This window comes from Podarcis tiliguerta (genome assembly GCF_965153285.1).
Source record: "Podarcis tiliguerta genome assembly, chromosome: 2".
Taxonomy (NCBI): Eukaryota; Metazoa; Chordata; class Lepidosauria; order Squamata; family Lacertidae; genus Podarcis; species Podarcis tiliguerta.
This window is the reverse complement of record NC_139535.1, coordinates 91981683-92000041: the sequence shown is the minus strand read 5'-3', so window position 1 is coordinate 92000041 and position 18359 is coordinate 91981683. Positions and strand designations below refer to the sequence as shown.

General features: G+C 45.5%; 1 protein-coding gene across 1 annotated transcript in view; it reads right to left on the bottom strand.

Annotated features, from left to right (window-relative positions):
• The window catches only part of PGS1 (phosphatidylglycerophosphate synthase 1), a 122111-nt gene that overhangs the window by 101835 nt on the left and 1917 nt on the right, over window positions 1-18359 (bottom strand). The gene's annotated exons all lie outside the window — the stretch shown is intronic.

The window sequence follows — 18359 nt, the reverse complement described above, 5'->3', positions numbered from 1 at the left end:
ATTCTTGCGCTAGTGCAAGGATTAACATTAGTGTAACAGGATTTCCCCCTTCCTCATCTCTCACATACCTTGCATCACCCAGAACAGATTGTGGGCACAGTGGGAGGAGAGTGAGGAAACATTCCATTGAAGGAGAAATCAGTGTGCTGAAGATCTTAATTTTATGTTGAATCCAACTATGTTGTGTGCTGCCTCGTCTTGAGCTGGTAGCATGGAGTCCTCAGAAGACAAACCGGACATCACTGGTAGAGGAAGAACAACAATGCAGTAAGTGCCTTCTGTGCCAACTTTTAATCATCTACTAAACTATTCGGTTCCGCCAGACCTATGCAGTCAATTAAGACTGTCTATTCATGTTTGTTTTTAATTTCTTTTTGCTTTTAACTTTTTATTATTTCATTGTTTCATGTTTTTAAATGGTTGTCAACCTCCGTGATATATTTTTTAATGATACAGAGGGATATAAATGTTTTAATAAACAAAATAAACAATCACACAATGCCAGCAGCTCTCTGTAGGGAAGCATCTCCTGCTGTCAGAGGAATGGAGATGTCAGTTCCAAAAGAAGAGAGAGCTGAGCTAGGGCAAAGCTGTGGGGCAGCCAAGGTGGAAGGAAGAGGAATTGAAAAAACGGAGCTGTGGAACTGGGAATGCAGCCTTGAAATGGTGATCAGTACCATGGAAAAAATGACAGCAAAAGCCAGGAGGAGCCAGAAAGCTCATCCAAGGGAGCTGGGAATATACCAGGCAAGTGAACTGTGTCAGTCAACACAGCATGAAACTCTTAATATAAGGGTTGTAGGTTCGAGCCCCAAATTGGGCAAAGATTCCTGCATTGCAGGGGGCCACTAGATAACCCTTGTGGTCCCTTCCAACTCTACAATTCTATGGTGCTAAGTAAATTCCTTGGGCAAGAAGCGAAGCCTGGCCTGGAAATGTTTAAGCACAGTGCAGGGATAACCATGGGAGCTATCTGGATTGGAAAGAGGAGGATCCATCCTAGGGCATCCAAGAGCAGCACTCTTTATTTTTCCCTAACTGCACAGTCTTGATTACCTCACCATCATCATGGCACTAAATCCAGAGATTGCTGGTTTGAACTCCACAAGATCCCAATGCTGCCCATTGTTACTGACACTATCTCTTGACAAAAGGTATCTCCATGGTTTTAACTTACTTTTAACTTGCTTTTTCCTGTAAGACCAATTGCAAGTTAAAAGTAAGCTAAAAAGTAAAAGTAAGACCAATTGCAAGTTAAAAGTAAGTTAAAACCATGGAGAGACCTGCTCTGAATAGAGACATTGGATTCTTATCTCATTATACATGATAAAGCTATTCTTAGCCATCTCACCATCCTTCTGAGTTATACCCCTCCCCACCCTCTCACTATATATAAGGACCTGGTGACTTCTGTTTCAGTGTATCTGAAGAAATGTGCATGCACACAAAAGCTCATACCAATAACAAACTTAGGTGATCTCTAAGGTGCTACTGGAAGGGGAAAAAATTATTTTGTTTCGACATTGGCAGACCAACGTGGCTACCTACCTGTAACTATCTCTTGACAGAGAGACTAGGCTAAAGAGTGGGGCAAAGTAAAGGATGGTGGAAGAGGAACGTGCTCAAAATGGGGCTGATGTGAACGTGTAGCTGAGATGGATTTGAAGCATGTCGCCTTTCGGAAAGGGAAAAAAAGTCACTTCACTTATTTGCCCTTACTGGAATCTAGGAGGTTTGGCATGATCCCTGTAGACCCATTTCCAGGAAAAGACAGCTCCCCCTCCTCTTTACCAGATGCTGGCTCCGAGGATTGGCCTCGCGGGATCAACTCGTGGTGACTTGCCTTGGGGATGATGTGGATTTAATGTAGCTGTGGCTGCTGCCAGCTGCTCTCCCGCAGCTTTTGTTTGGCTTTCGGAGCCTAAATGCTTGGCCTAGGCCAGGCTTACAACTTTGCGTGTGAGGTGTGAGAGCTGATCTCTCGACTACCACATTCCAGAGAAATGCCCTCCCTTTTTTTCAGCATCACTGCGCACCATGCGCCATGCTGGCACTCAATGAAGGCTAAAAAGCAGAAATGGCGCAAGGAGCTCTGTGGGGGTAAGAATCGCACTCGCTCCCTCACCCTTCTTTGTCTGTTGCCTCCACAGGACCCACACTCCCCCATAGCCAGGTGGCCCCCATAGAACAGAAAACCCCTTTCCATGGGTGTTTTCTCTCAGGGGCTCAGCCTCCTGACTCAGCTGCTTCATTTTCAAAGCAATTACCAGCAAGGGGCTTTGTAGGCTGTGCTCCCTACCCATTAACACCGGGCTGATTTATAGGAAACCGATGGCTGGGCCTGTCAGAGCTCATTAATGGCTGGCAAAAGAACAAGACAAACAGCCTGGCCAGCAAGAAAGGAAATCCTTGTCTGGGCTCGGTAGAGATGTGTGGCCGTTCCCCTCACATTCCAAGCCTGGGCCTCCGAACAGCACCGGGGAGAATGGGAGAAACTTCTGAGGCCGGTGAGACGTTCAAGTGGGACGAGAAGATCAGGGGACAATCTGCGTTCCTTGCGTCTTTCCTACAGGGATGGCTGCTGCGTGGAAGGGGCAGGCCCATCTCAAGCCTGGAGCTTCCTAAGAAAACAGTTATCTGTGTACACGGCAAACATAGAAAGCACAAGACTCCCCACTCCTGCAGAGAACCTTGGGAACTGTAGTTTGCTAAGGGTTCCGGAAATTGTTGCTCCATGAGCTCTGGTTCCCAGGATTTCCTGAGGGAAGGAATGTGCTTTCAGTGCGCACACAGTCCCTGTCCTGACTAGATCAGAAGAGGCATAAGTTCAGTTCCTTCCATGACAACTCTGAGCGAACTGAGAACTAAACGGACCATGGCATGCAAAGTGTCGATTTAAACGTTTCAAAACCGCTTTGATTTTTTAGTTTGTTGCTAAGGTGCTGAGAGTATATAGAGTGCTGAGAATATATAGAGCAGTATACAGTATACCTCAGGTTACATATGCTTCAGGTTTCAGACTCCGCTAAGCCAGAAATAGTATATCGGGTTCAGAACTTTGCTTCAGGATGAGAACAGAAATCGTGCAGCGGCGGCAGCAGCAGGAGGCCCCATTAGCTAAAGTGGTGCTTCAGGTTAAGAAGAGTTTCAGGTTAAGAACAGACCTCAGGAACGAATTAAGTACTTAACCCGAGGTACCACTGTATAGGTTTCTTCAGTGACATTATTTCCAATTGAACCAGTTGAAGACCTCTAGTATCACTGTGTAGCACAAAGCATTTAAAGGCATTTGTTATCTAGCAAAAGCCAAGAACAGGGGCGTGAGGAGTGAAGGGGAGGGGGATGTGACCATGCTGTAATAATGCCCCTTGAGAAGCTCTCATGTTTGTTTCTCAGAAAAGCTGCTTTCATCGATCAAATGGAACAGCCAGACCACTGGCAAGAAGCACCAGGCCTCAGGCTCCGTAACAAGTGCTGTCTGTTGTACTCTACTGAGAAGCACAAGCCTTTCTTGGCAAACCTATGGAACAGGAGAAAAACCCCATTTTCTGCTGGTGTGTGGGAAAGAAATTAGCATAACAGTAGCTCAAGAACTGCTGGTGGGAGGGGGGAGCCCAGTATTAGACTTTACCTCAGAAAATAATTCCCATCAGCTTCTAAGACTAGCTACTTGGCTATTTGAGCTACCTGATATCGAGGACTTCCTCAGTTAAAGTGCATAATACTTTTTAACACACGTTTCCATACTGCCACACTGTTACCTGCTCAGTCTGCAGTCGCTGCCTTAGAATTTTTCACCGACCACACAAATTTCCAGTTCTCTTCCCTTTGAGAAAAATAATTATGCCCCCTCTATACTCTGAATAGGATTGACTGTACTGATCTTACCTGATGTAGAGATGCAGCAGAATTTCCTGCATCAAGAAGAGATTGTCTGTTGTGCCTCTCTATGAGTTATACCTGTGGGCCTGCCTCCTACCAGTCAGGAAGTATCTCCAGAACAGGGACTCACACAGAAACACGTCTACTTTTAGAGAGTATAAAAGTGAAATGCTTGCCAATATCAATGCCAAACCTCAAGTTCTTAGTGAACTATCAAGAAACAGGGAGTTGACAGAGATGGTGCATTATACTCCAGAAGCTCCTGTTCTATAAGGAAGGGATCAGTTTGTAGTTTATTTATGCCAGGAGGTTTATAAATCATCACCAACATGTCAGCTGACCTACAACAATGCATAAAACTACAGAACTGGAAATGCTGTAAGCCAAAATGGCTTATCTCCTGAGTTTATGCCAATAAAACTCAGAAACGTGAGGAGTTAGGAGTCCAACATTGTTTATTGCAAAGCAATAGGTTACAGTCGGATCGTTCCGCAAAACTGCAAGCCCGCCGGGTGGTCCAGGCAGTGGTATTTATAAAGTTTCAAAGAAAGCATTTCAATTTTCACCAATCATATACATCATTACCTCATTTCATGTTTAATACACATGCGCAATAAAGCACTAGCAATTTCTGCTGGTTAAGTTCTGATTCCCACTGTGTTCTGTTACATTGTGTTAGTGTGCATGTTGGGAACCTGTGTTACGTGTAGCCATTTGCACCATGTAGCGACTTATGTTCTAGCTTTGAGCTATATCTTTGTTATTCACATATTAGCTGTATTTCTGCCCCAATGGGGGGCAGCAACTTGCAAAAACATCAGTTTCATAAAGTAACAGGCTACCATAACTTCTATATTAGAAGCACACTCAGGGATTTACAGGGGTACACATTATCACATTTATTGTGGCCCTCTGGGCCACTACCACAGAAAGGCCTTGAAAATCGTGTAGACCAAATGCCTCGGACACCCACAACAGATAATCCAAGCAGGGACTTGAAGAGAGCAATTCACATCATGCCCAAAGTAGCAGAATAGAAACACTGATAGACCAAAACATTAGTGAACCAAAGAGATGTTTTGCACCCAGTGAGATTGGCCATAGCGCACTGTGACTTACCGTGTTTTGCAGCACCTAGTTTCAGTGAATAAATAAACACATTGCTTTAAAGGACATTGCCTCAATGTCTAAAGGTCTCTGGAGTGAACAGGACCCAAAAGCTGTGTGGTTCTTTTCTACTGCCCCATCCCTTACATTTTCTGGCTAGTTTTGTGTTATGTACTGAGTTGAATAGGATCCAAAAGGCAGCAGTCTGATTGGTCCTAGAACAATAGGATTCAGACTGCAGAAGTCTGATTGGTCCTAGAACAATAGGATTCAGAATGCAGCAGTCTGATTGGACCTAGAACAATAGGATCCAGAATGCAGCAGTCTGATTGGTCTACAGGAGCCACCCAATCCAGCTCCAGGTGGAAGGGAATCTGCAACCTGATTGGCCTGCAGGAGAATCACGGAATTAGCCAATCACGTGGGGCCCATTGTGTAAATAATGTATATAAGGCAAACATTCTGGGGGAACTTCCGTTCCTCCTCACCACTATGAGCTGAATAGAGCATGAAATCCACTCTCGACTCCGAGTATATTTCATTTTGCAACAACTGTTCCTAGCTGAATACTCAAGTGTCCCAAGTTGTCACTGTTGTTCTCACTGTGAGGCATTTCTTTTGCATTCTGGGGCTGACCAGCACACAAGGAGCAGGAAGCAATTGTCCTTCCTTAAAGGCCCTGCGTGTGCTAGGCCATCCCACTCCCATTTCATGGGCCTGAGCAGCTTACATAATAGAGCTTCTCTCCCTCCCCCACAAGCTCAGTAATTTATTCCATCATCTTAGGAAAAGCCATTTACTGTCAATAACAGCTTTAATTAATTCTCCTCAAAGGCCTCTCAATTATTCATCCCAGGGCCGCAGAGAAAACAATTAAAGCACTTTACATCTCTGACCATCATTGGCTCTAGGTGGAAGAGGAAGGCAGGGATGTTGCACCGTAGGGACATTGCACAAGAGAAGGTGGGAGTCCAGAGCATGGGGGGGTGGCCTGGGTTTTGGAAGACTGTGGCTCTTTTTTTGCTTGCTTTGGTAAGCGGTCTCTCTGGAGCAAATGCACTGGAATAGCTCACTGTGACAGATCCCAGGGCAACCCTGCCTACCAAATCCTCCCCCTGTATTTCCCCCTGTTTTCAAATCACAGAATCTTTCATACAGGTCAGTTACGGTCAGTTAGAGACATTTCTGTTGTAGGCAATGTGGGGTTGCGGGGAAAGAGAAGCAGGAAAAGAGAGGGGAAGAAAATAAAGAAAAGGTATGGAAAAAGGGGGGAAGGAGGCAGTAAACCATGGGTAGGCAAACTAAGGCCCGGGGTCCGGATTTGGCCCAATCGCCTTCTAAATCCGGCCCATGGATGGTCCAGAAATCAGCATGTTTTTACATGAGTAGAATATGTCCTTCTATTTACAGTGCATCTCTGGGTTATTTGTGGGGCCTGCCTGGTGTTTTTACATGAGTAGAATGTGCCCTTTTATTTAGAATGCATCTCTGGGTTATTTGTGAGGCATAGGAATTCGTTCATTTTTATTTTTTTTCAAAATATCGTCCGGCCTCCCACAAGGTCTGAGGGACAGTGGACCAGCCCCATGCTGAAAAAGTTTGCTGACCCCTGCAGTAAACTATTGTTCTTTACAGAGTATATGAGTGGGGTTTTTTGTCAGTGTGGCTATGTGTGGAGTGAGAGATCAGAGGGCCCAGGACATGGTTGGCTGTGGTTGATTTGTTGCAGTGTGTTTTGATTGTGTGTGTGAAAGGTGTTGTTGTTGCTGGGTTAAGCTAGCCATATTGATTTATATGTTGGCGGGGGGCAGGGAGCGGTTATTGTCTTGTTGGCCTGCATATGTAATAAAGGGGATCCACACTGGAGTGAAAGCATCCTCCTTTGTTTGTCCCCATGATAGTTTTTCTACTAGGATGGTTTCCCACGTAGTTTGGTACCAGTGGTCCATGGACACTCCCAATAGCTCCCTCCAGAAATCCTCCCCCTCTTTTTCTACCACCATACCACCCCTCTTTCCCAAAACAGAGTTGGGGACTGTCAACCCCTTCTCTTAATGCTGAACCAAGCTACCTGCCTAGATTTACATCCTTGTCACATAACGTATAGTGATTTCCCTGACACAGCACCAGCCTTTTGACATCTGTACTTGGCAAATCCATACCAAACAAGAATATCAGTTTTTCAGAGGCTGGCAGGTTGCGTCAACTGCTGATGCCACATGGAAGTAAACACAGAAGCGTATGGGCATGATCCCACTTGGGGACTTCAGCTCCTCCTCCTGGCCTCTGACTGGTCCCTTGGACCGGACAAGACACAGCAAGAGGCAGGCTTTGGAGAAAGAACGTCAACAGCAGCTGGAGATGCTTCCGTCTTTTGGCACTGTTCCTCCCACCACAACATCCCCATTCACTTGGTGTACTGGTTTCCTTCAAGGGAAATATTGCAGTGTATACAACTGGATCAAAAGCTTTCCCCTACCACAAGCAGCCTTATTTGTCACTTGCACGTCATTCCTCTTGCTAAACTTAGATATGGTTTGGCATATCTAAGACTACTAGCTACGATACAGAACTGGGCTGCTGTAGTAAAGACAGAAATCAGCTCATCCTCCTGACTCTGAAACTTTATAATGGCTGTGTGATTGGTGAAGCCCCATTGTCCACTAGGCCTTTGAACTGGAAAGAAAATTATTGAAGGAGGTTTTGTCTCCTGAAAAACTTGCTATTCATTTTTTTTTATTGGGGAAATGTTCTCTGCAGAATGCAGTTTGTTTGTTCTGTTCCCGAGAAGTCAACAACCACACTGGTTGTTTACCAATTTACCTAAAGTTTTATATTTGCATTTACACTCATCTGCACCATTCTTAATTTTTGCAAACCAGAAAACTGCGGGTGGTGAGCCAGGAAAAGGGAACTGATTAAAACAGGCCTGAGAGGCTTGAAGGTGGCTATCCCAAACCTGGAATCAAAGGCAGCTGAGGAGACTGTATTTCTTTCCTTAACCAGATGAATGCTCAGTGCTGGTATTCCTGGATTATCATCTAAACACCCACAAACTGATCAAACCACCTCACTTCTTTACCTCAGCCTGCAAAGGGTTAAGGCAGCAAACAACAAATCCTCTTCCTCTCCCCCATCACCACCATCCAGTATGCAGCCAGGGGGCGGGTCTGTCGGGAAGCCCAGATTTCTGCAGGGGTTTTACTGGAAAAGTTGTTGTGGCAGGTGGGAGGGGGTCGCCATGGCAACGGCAATGGCACATGAACAGGTTAGCTGGTGGCATACTATTGCGGATCAGATTCATCAAAAACATCAGGACGGAAAACTGCCCAGCCTTGGAAAAATGCAATGTTTGATGTCTAAGCAGAGAGGCGGGATGGGAAAGCCAAGACGGCTAGGATCTGGCTATGGTGATTAATCAGAGGGGAAGAAAGGGCACTCTTTGAGCATCACTTCACAGCTTCCAGAGACAAGCCCCTCCACCTAAAATATACTTGGAGGCAGATCACTCCTTCCCTGAAGCAACATTATGCAAGCACAGCAGGGATGGGCTTGGATGAAATGCGAAAGCATCACATTCCAGCTTTATCTCAGGAAGATTTCACCCACTTTCCCAATTTTCCCAGTCACATACCTAACATACAAATGCCTATCCTCAGTACTGGAAAATTGCAGGCAGATAAAATATCAAAGTTGGTATCAGAGAGCTGAGCCGATTGGCTGGGCAGCCTTTGGGGGCAGTTGTGGATGTGCACACCCCATCTTATTTTGCATTTCAATCATACCTGCCAGAACCTCCTTTAGTTAGATTTAAAGTGCTCCTATCCCCCACCCCACCCTGAACCAGGCGTATGCTGCATCAGTGTAGTTCCAAGAGAGGGCAATTCTGGGAGGCAGGCAGTGGCTTCTGCTTGCTTGTGAGGTTACATGTATGTACCCCAGTCCACTGGAGCAGGAACTGGCAAGCCACACCAAGAAAACCCCATGGACAAAGACAACAGGCAGTGGAAGACAGAAGTGCCTGGCGTGCTCTGGTCCATGGGGTCATGAAGAGTCGGACACGACTAAACGACTAAAAAACAACAACAACCCCAATCCACACTGTGGACCTGGAATGGCTTCCATTCTAACAGGTTGCCTTATTAACCTGAAATTGCAGGACTAGGTTGTGCAACCTGCTATCTCATTAGCTCAATCTCTTAGGAGCAAAGGAGGAGGAGTGGGTAACAGGTGGTGTGCTGATTTTACCCCCTTTTGGGGTGAGATCCAGAATCTGGATAGAGCTCGAGCCGCCCATTCAAATGGGTGCAGTCAAACATCTTTGCAGGACAGGAAACCACAGAGTGTAAAAGAGATCATTTGCTACAGGAGGGAGGAATAACCAGTGTCTTAAGGTTATGCCCAAACTAGCATATCATTTCATTTCATGTTTGTTTTATTGCTTTCATGCATTCCTCCATATTTCCCCATAGACACAGGTTTCTTAATCCCATGATCGTAGGCTGGGTTTATATACATATATTTCTTAATCTATGCAAAATATGTCTCTCTGTGTGTATTCTGATAAATTAGATGGATTGTAGGGGGGGAAGGGGAAGATGGGAAGAACTCAAGTTGGGATAGAAGAGTAGTAGCATTTACTAGGCAGTAAGTTCACTCATAAAGAAACAGCCTCAGCCTCCCAGAGCATGAGTAGGATAACTAATGCCTGGGGGCTGGATCCGGCCCAATTGCCTTCTCAATCTGGCTCACAGACGGTCCAGGAATCAGTGTGTTTTTACATGGGTAGAATGTGTCCTTTTTTTAAAAAGGCATCTCTGGGTTATTTGTGGGGCCTGCCTGGTGTTTTTACGTGAGAAGAATATGTAGAATCATAGAATCATAGAGTTGGAAGAGACCACAAGGGCCATCGAGTCCAACCCTCGATGCATCTCTGGGTTACAATGCATCTCTGGGTTATTTGTGGGGCACAGGAATTCGTTCTTTTTTTTTTCTCTTCCCAAAATATAGCCCGGCCCCCCACAAGGTCTGAGGGACAATGGACCAGCCCCCTGCTGAAAAAGTTTGCTGACCCCTCTCCTAGCATGGGTCCTGCTGCTCTAGTTCCTGTGCATTGACCTCCATCCCCTCACCACCCTCCATTGTCCCATGAATACTTCCTACACCAACCTCTCCTTCTCTATCCCCAGCCTGCTCTCATGCCAGTTCGTGACAATATGGAAAGAAGCAAAGCTCCCAACAATGGCAAGGAAGGAGAAGGGCCAATGGCCAGGAAGAAGTCTGTGCATAACCAATCAAGATCCATTTCACAAAGATTTGTACCTCTTTCATTAGTTATTTGCCGGCTTGCAAAAGAAAGGATTTTAGCCTATAATAAAACTGAATCATTGTGAGTCACAAACAGAGGATAAGAAGCATCAAGATACATCAGTGCCAAATGTTCCAGGACTGGAGGACAAGGAGAAGTCCACCTTGCCCCCAATTTCTCGTGAGACTGCATCTGGTAAATCATTCAGTTCCTAACATACATTAAGAAAAAGCCAGGTCCGTTGCTATCCAGCAATGAGTCATGCATTCTCCTACAGCCAAATGTGAAAAGGGGGACTTAGAGTGAAACTACACTCCCCACCCCCCGTACAAATATGCATTAAACACATATGCATGTCTGAAGATTTGTATCAATGCAGGGTAAAGGTAAAGGGACCCCTGACCATTAGGTCCAGTCATGGCCGACTCTGGGGTTGTAGCACTCATCTAGCTTTATTGGCCGAGGGAGCCGGCGTACAGCTTCTGGGTCATGTCGCCAGCATGGCTAAGCCGCTTCTGGCGAACGAGAGCAGTGCACGGAAACACAGTTTACCTTCCCGCCGGAGTAGTACCTATTTATCTACTTGCACTTTGACATGCTTTCAAACTGCTAGGTTGGCAGGAGCAGGGACAGAGCAACAGGAACTCACCCTGTCGCGGGGACTTGAAATGCCTTCTGATCAGCAGGTCCTAGGCTCTGTGGTTTAACCCACAGCACCACCCGCAGGGTAGGGGAGCACTAATAGGGGAGAAGTGACAGGTGGGAGGAGCATGTAACCCCTTCCATGCACACATACTATCCCATCTCTCAGCCGTTTTCCTCTGCAGTGGACTACTCCCAGTGAGAAATGACCCAGGAGATATAGAGAGCCAGTGTGGTGTAACAGTAACAGCAGAGAGGTGGACTGGAACCTGGAAGATCAGGGTTCAAATCCATACTCAGTCATGAAGCTCAGTGGGTGACCTTGGGCCAGACAGTGTCTCTTGGCCAAACCTACCTCACAGGGTTGTTGTCAAGATAAAGTGGGGAGAGGAGGACCATGTGCCCATTTATTGAGCTCCTGGGAGGAAAAGGTGGTATATAAATATATTTTTAAAAAATAATCAATGAGAACAGGAAGAGTTAAGTATTTCCTCCCACCAGCCAAATTTACATTTTTTTGAGAAAAGCAGGGGGTGTTTGTTTTTAATTTCCCAAGACTGCTTTGTGAAGCCACCCTGAGAGGTGTCTATCAACCTCCCACAGGACCAGAAACTCAACATTCAAGTTGACTGTCTGAAGAGAGATTCTGAGGTGTCTAGAGTCCTCCTCCTTAACACACAGCACTTCACACCTTGCTAGAGGATAAGAGAAACAGGCCTAGTGCTGCTTGCCCTGCTGTAGGGAGAGAGAAAACAATATGCAAAATAGAGTGGGGTTTTTTGTAGCAACTGCCTACTGCTGTGCTAGAGGCAATTTGGGAAAGACTTAGGTATTTTGTCAGAGGGATTCCAGGCACACACTGGAACTTTGGGTTTGTGCATTTAAATTGAATGAAAAGGCTGTGCTGTCCAAGCACAACAAACCCAACTTTTTGTGGTTGGGAAAAAAGGGAAATGAACTGAAAAGTGTGAGATGAACAAATTATTAACAGGGAGATGTGTGAACGCTCTGCAGGAAAACCAGGATGAGTGCTCATCGTCGTATGACAAACAAATCTGAACAAATACTTAAGAAAGACTGGATAAATCCAACCTCTGGATAAGCATTGTGCAAGGCAATCAGGATGAATGCTCAATAAATAGGTTGTGGTGGGAGAGGGGGCAGAAGAAAGTTTTCTCCTGCTCTGTAGGGTAGGGTTTGAACCAATGGCTTCAAGTTACAAGAAAGGAGATTCTGATTAAGCAGGAAGAACTTTGTGACAGTAAGAGCTGTTTGACTGTGGAACAGTCTCCCTCTGGAGGTTGTGGACTCTCCTCCCTAGGAGGTTTTTAAGCAGAGTTTGGATGGCCATCTGTCGCGGATGCTTTCGCTGAGATTCCTGCATTGCAGAGAGCTGGACTAGATTACCCTTGGGATCCATTCCAACTCTACGATTCTATGATTCTACGACTGGTAGTAGTTCAAATGAGCCACTCATTTCAATACTAGTACAGTGCAAGTGTTTTGCTGGCAACGCTCAGCCCACAAGAAAGGATGTAAACCTAGGTGGAGTCTGAGATTTATACATACCCTCACCGCAGTTTGTGATGAAGGAAGGAGCTGTGTCTTAAGCCAGTTAATTTGTGGTGGGATCTGTATATGTGTGACAATAAATAGAGGCTAAAAAAGATTGCAGAGGGAACATGAAGGCAGAATGTGCTGGCCTCTGAGGCTGGATTTCCCCCCACATGCCAGTAAGTGAGGTAGGAGTGAGAGGGAGGAACCCCAAGGTGACAGAATGTGCTGGGCTACTCCAAGCTGGTGTCCACTATTTGCAAGAAAAACTCTCTCTCCCCTCCTCCCCCCCCCCATTAGTGGGAAAGCAAATTGCAAGGACGTTTTTCATTTGATTTTCTAGTTTTCTCCTTTCAGGAAATTCTAAACCGAGGGAAGAGTGGTGAATAATGGTGTCCCCAATCCACAGACTGATGTGATAGATAGTCCATTTTATTGCTTCAATCCACTGCATGTGCACATCCTATGTAAGCTGCGTCTCTTAGTGGGTTTTAAGTCATAGGCTGATTTGGCTGTGATAAAAAAAAACTTTGGCCAAAATCAGAAGAGCATTAAAGGGGGAGAAGAATCATGAGAGAATCTTTCTTGTTTCAATTCCTGGGCATTATCAGCTTCAAACAAAGCTTGGTCATTATTTTTCTCATTTCGCAGCATAGCTGGTTTGCGAGAAAACACATCAGAATGGTGTGCTTCATGAGAAACAAGAAGATAAATACAGGAAAGATATGGATTGTGGCAAAGTTTGTGTGTACACCATTTCCCAAACTATCAGTGGGAGTGCAGTGGGAACAAATGGGAGTGTGTACAGAGGTTTTTCCTGCTTTGCGGTAGCTCATTCCAGTAACTTTGTGTGAGCTCATTCTGCCTTGCAACAGAATCGAGATACAATCCCATAGATATTACAGTGGACGCTCGGGATGGGAACATGATCCGTGCAGGATGCACGTTCGCAACCCACAGCGCCGCGTCTGCACACACGCGGGTCACGATTCGGTGCTTCTGCGCATGCGCAAAGCACGATTTAGTGTTTCTGAGCATGCGCGAGTGCCAAAACCCAGAAGTAACCCATTCCAGTACTTCCGGGTTCGACGCATTGCGCAACCCAAAAACGTGCAACCTGAAGCGTCTGTAAGCCGAGGTGTTACTGTATTCTAGCCTGGCCCAGTCACATTTCATTCACTTTCTCCCGCCTCTGATTTCTGGTAAAACGGACAAGGCTTTGTGTCCGTGGTTTTCCTAGCTTGGGGGGTGGGGTGGTCCACAGCAGGGTCTGACTCTGAAACCAGCAGGCACGTTTGGAGCTTCAGGTCTGAGCCATGAATAATTTGAAGCTTCACCAAAGCTTCTTATGTATTCTGGACTGCATGAGCCTCCAAGATTAATTTCTATTGCCTCTTGCCTGCTCTGGGACCCTGTGCTCTGTCCTGCTGCTTCAGAAGAGCTGAGAGGTGAGCGTGGGGTTACTCCTCAAGGGATTTCCCTGCTCCAGGATCCCAACACAGACAGAAGAGATTCAGCATCCAGCAAGGCAGTGGAGCGTCTCCGCTGTTTTTCAAAGCTCTTTATTGATTTAGCATTCCCTTCTGTGATAAATACATCCCGGAGAAGCTATGTGCCTGGCGTGCCCCCGCTGCATGTTGGGGAGGGGGCAGGCCTTCCTCCTAATCAATAATTGAAGCTATATGTAAGATTCACTTTGGTGTTGCCAAGCCTCAGTTCCAGGAACTGCCTCTGGTTCACAGGCAGAGGTGTGCGATGTTGTAACCGATTGCAGCCAAGCACAGCAGCGAAGTTTCCTGGCCATCATTGCTTCTGCAAGGCTTCTTCCACGAAGCGTAGGTTACACATACATGCACACCTTGATGATACACCCCATCTGCTAGTTGTAACTCTGGGGAGACACACCTCAGAGAACAAACCATTACATGCTCCGTGGATCAGGGACTACGGATGCTTTCAGACAGGTGGCACTGGTTGCAAGTCGGTCATTCGGATCCATTTTTCCCTGTAGGCACAATTGGGACACTATCCTCCATCCCATTATCTGGTCTTAGTCATTCCAGTGCTTCCTTACTTATTCAGGTGGGCAATCCTTGAGGAAATGCTTTCACACAATGCTTCCTAGGCCCTCTGCCACCCTCCGCTACCTTTTCCTGTTCGGGATGAGCCTGCAGGTAATTCTGTATCTGTGCAAACACAGATTAAAATGAAAATCCCCACAGGAAGTGCCACAGGAATAACAGCCCCTAGCTATTTAATTTCACTATGGACAAAATGGAAACTTTGAAGGAGGAGAGAACATTCATTTCCTTTTCATTGTTTTTTTTAAGAGGTCTTCCTTAAGACTGATATATAGCCATACTACTATACAACTGTTCTAACAAAAGGGGTGTTGCACAGGTGTTGCAAAGAAAGAAAGAAAGAAAGAAAGAAAGAAAGAAAGAAAGAAAGGAAGGAAGGAAGGAAGTCCTGACATATGTACTTTACTGCAATTACAGTTTCCAAGGCGTTGCAATCTTAAGAGAACAGCTCTTCAGAACTGGGCTGTGAAAATTCTGATATGCCTATAGATGGCTTAACGCTTTTCTGTGGTAAGGAGAAATCGGGATTAAATGTTGTTGTTTTTTAAGTATGTGCAGGCATTTGATGATGATACCACGTGAACAGTGCGCCAAAAAAGGGGGGGGAATGTGTGCATGAGCAGTACAGTTTTTGCGATAGTGTTTTTGTCTGGAAGTACCCTAATGCTTCTGGCCAGAATGATGGGATGCAGAAGAGGACCTTTAAGGAGACTGATTGTTCCTCTGCTCCTCAGGTGTTTCAGCAGGTTCTTCAACACAAGACTCCTTTGACAAACTATGTGGTATTGCAAGCAACCTCTACAAGTCAATAAGCCACACACACATATCAGTGTATGGAACCTGTGGCCCTCCAGATGTTGCTGGGCTCCATCTCCCACCGGACCCAGCCGATATGGTCAGTGGTCAAGGATTATGGGAGTTGTAGTCCAGCAACAGCAGGAGGACCACAGGTTCTACACCTTATTCTCCAACAATGCCCTTCCCCACAGTCAAGATCCATGTTTACCTCTGTGTACAGGGGTATTACCTAAAATATTGTGCTGGCTCCTGAAACCTTTGAGCCTGGCACCAAGGGATTTGAGAATACATTTCAGCCTTGAGCATTTACGCAAGGAAATTTGTTTGAGGACCTCTCTGTACAATCACTGGACGTGCGTTTCAACTCCAGTTTAGCCGTTCCGCAATACATGTCTATTCATTTTGTGAAGCACCTACCCACAATACTGTAATGTAAGCATAACACGAGCTTTTCCTTTGGGGGATATAACTCTGTAGGTGTTCACTGTTTAGATAGATAGAGGGGTGTACATTTGAATAAGGGTATTGCAAGGAATAGGACTAGATTATCATTGTCCCTTCCAACACTACAAGTCCATGATTCTGTAATTCTAAGTGTGCACATAATGGCCATATATAAAAAGCTCCCATAACGATGGCAACAAGGAAGCGCTTCTATGCTGCACTTCAGCACTGGAGCATTGGGACGTGCACCCACAGGAAGACAGAGCGTGCCTTGCTAGCCCAGCATCCTGTTTCAGCCCATGTTTTGGGGAAGCCGACAAGCAAGGCATGAAGTCATCAGCTGTTGTTTGTCCCACCCCAGGAGTTGCTGCCCACAGGTAAACTGCCTCTGATCAAGGAGGTTTCATTTAGCTATCGTGGCTTACAGCCGTCACTAGATCTGTCCTCCATGAATTTAACACCAGATGGTCTAATGACTGAGAGTGCCTTAGGAGACCCAATTAAAAGAATGCTTCCTTCTTGCCTCCAAATGCCAAAATAAAATAAAATGATTCTCTTTTTGGTTTGGCTGAGCAACTAATTTAATGGAAAGGAGCAGAGGTGAGAAATTGTGTTGTCATCAGTTACACATAATAGGTGCAGTGTGTGTGATACCAGTGCAATCTCAATACACACCCTCCTATCTACAGAAGATAGGAGCCTTTGTACTGTGTGTTTCCCGGAAGAAAAATAATGTACTTTGCTCAGGAATTGCAACTTCCTTATCACAAAACACGGGTGAACAATCTACTACAATACAAGTGGGAAACACACACAAATGGCATTCACATGCACACACCCAGACAGCACAACAAGCTGTTCTTTCCAGGAAGGTAACATCTTAAACACTGGGGGGAAGCCTCAGATAAAATCATTCATTATATTTAGCACAGCTTTATCCTACGCCTTAAAGGCAAAATTAGATTTTTCTTGCATGTTTTTAATCCTACATTAAGCTTGGGGCAGTGCACACGGTTCTCTAAATTACTCACCCTATATTTTATTCTTACAACAACCTTGTGAGGTAGGCCAGAGTAAGAACGGATAATTAGCCCTATGGTCACTCGGGGAACTGCATGTCTGAATGACAATTTGAATCTGTGTTTCCTTAGCCCTAATCTGACGCTCTAAACTTTACACTACATGTATTTGGGATGTATTTGGAAAGGGCTGGAATCTACAAGAGTCCAAGCGCAAGATGGAAGGCCTTGTTCTGCCAGTCAGCTCACAATAACATCTGTCAAGAAAGCCAGACAAAGTGTGCAAAGTACTTCTTGTTCCTCTGGTCCTAGGTTTACTCCAGAGAAAGTGGAAAAGCCATCACCCACCCTATCCCTATACTCATTTAGGGCATGTCCAGGCTGTCGCTATTTTGGGGTGGGATTCAATTTCACACTGGCAGATTCAGGTTGCCCAATTATACCTGATAGAGAAATCATGCACAGAAACCCGCTTCCCCAAAAGATCAGACCTTTTGCGATAAGGAACATGAAAATAACACATGCTTTGATGCAACATCATCTAACTTCCTCACAAACAAATCAGATTGAATGCTCGTTAACTAGCCTGCATCATCTAATCGACCTGCAATCAAATCAGGATGAATGCTCAATAAATAGGTTGTTGCCCGGAAAGACTTGTAATGAATGTGAGGACAGGCCCTACTAGAAAGCCTCTGCACCTTCGCAAGGGTCTGTGTGGCTTTGCTCTCGTTCTGATTGGTTCAGGAGGAAGAGATGTGGGTTGAGTTCCTGATGGGCACCCTTCTCTCCTGTTGCAAAGTGGAAGCAGGACCTCAGGCACCCTTGCTTGCTCCCAAAAGCTTTTAATGAGTGCATGGGAGACACTTCGGCTGTGTACACACCATACCTGTAAAGCACATGACTTTCCCCATAAGAATCCTGGGAAATGCAGCTTTACCCCTCGCAAAGCTACAATTTCCAGCACCCTTAACAAACTACAATTTCCAGAATTATTCAGGGGAAGTCATGAACTTTAAATGTATGGTGTGTACACATCCCTGGTGGTTTGGAACAGCTGGGAAGTGGTGAGTGAGACTGGACTGTCTGCTGCTGCCAGCATACCCTGTACCCTGTCCTGCCCCCCATATCAGACCCTCCAAGTGTCGCTATTTTCCAGGGACAGTCCTGGACTTACAGAAGCTGTCCTGGTTTCCAATTTGATCCCAGAATCTCCTGCTTTCCCTTAGGACTTCTCTATTTTCATTGGAGAAATGTTGGAGGGTATGGAGTTGTGCAACCCCCAAGCCAAGAAGATAAGTGCAACCTTTAGAAGACATCTGAAGGCAGCCCTGTATAGGGAAGTTTTAAAATGTTTAATGTTTTATTATGTTTTTATTTATGTTTGAAGCAGCCCAGAGTGGCTGGGGCAACCCAGTAAGATGGGTTGGGTATAAATAATAGTAACAACAATATTGACTGGGATGTCCCTATTTTCACTGGAGAAATATTGGCGGGTATGCCATATCCCACCTTGTATTGGAG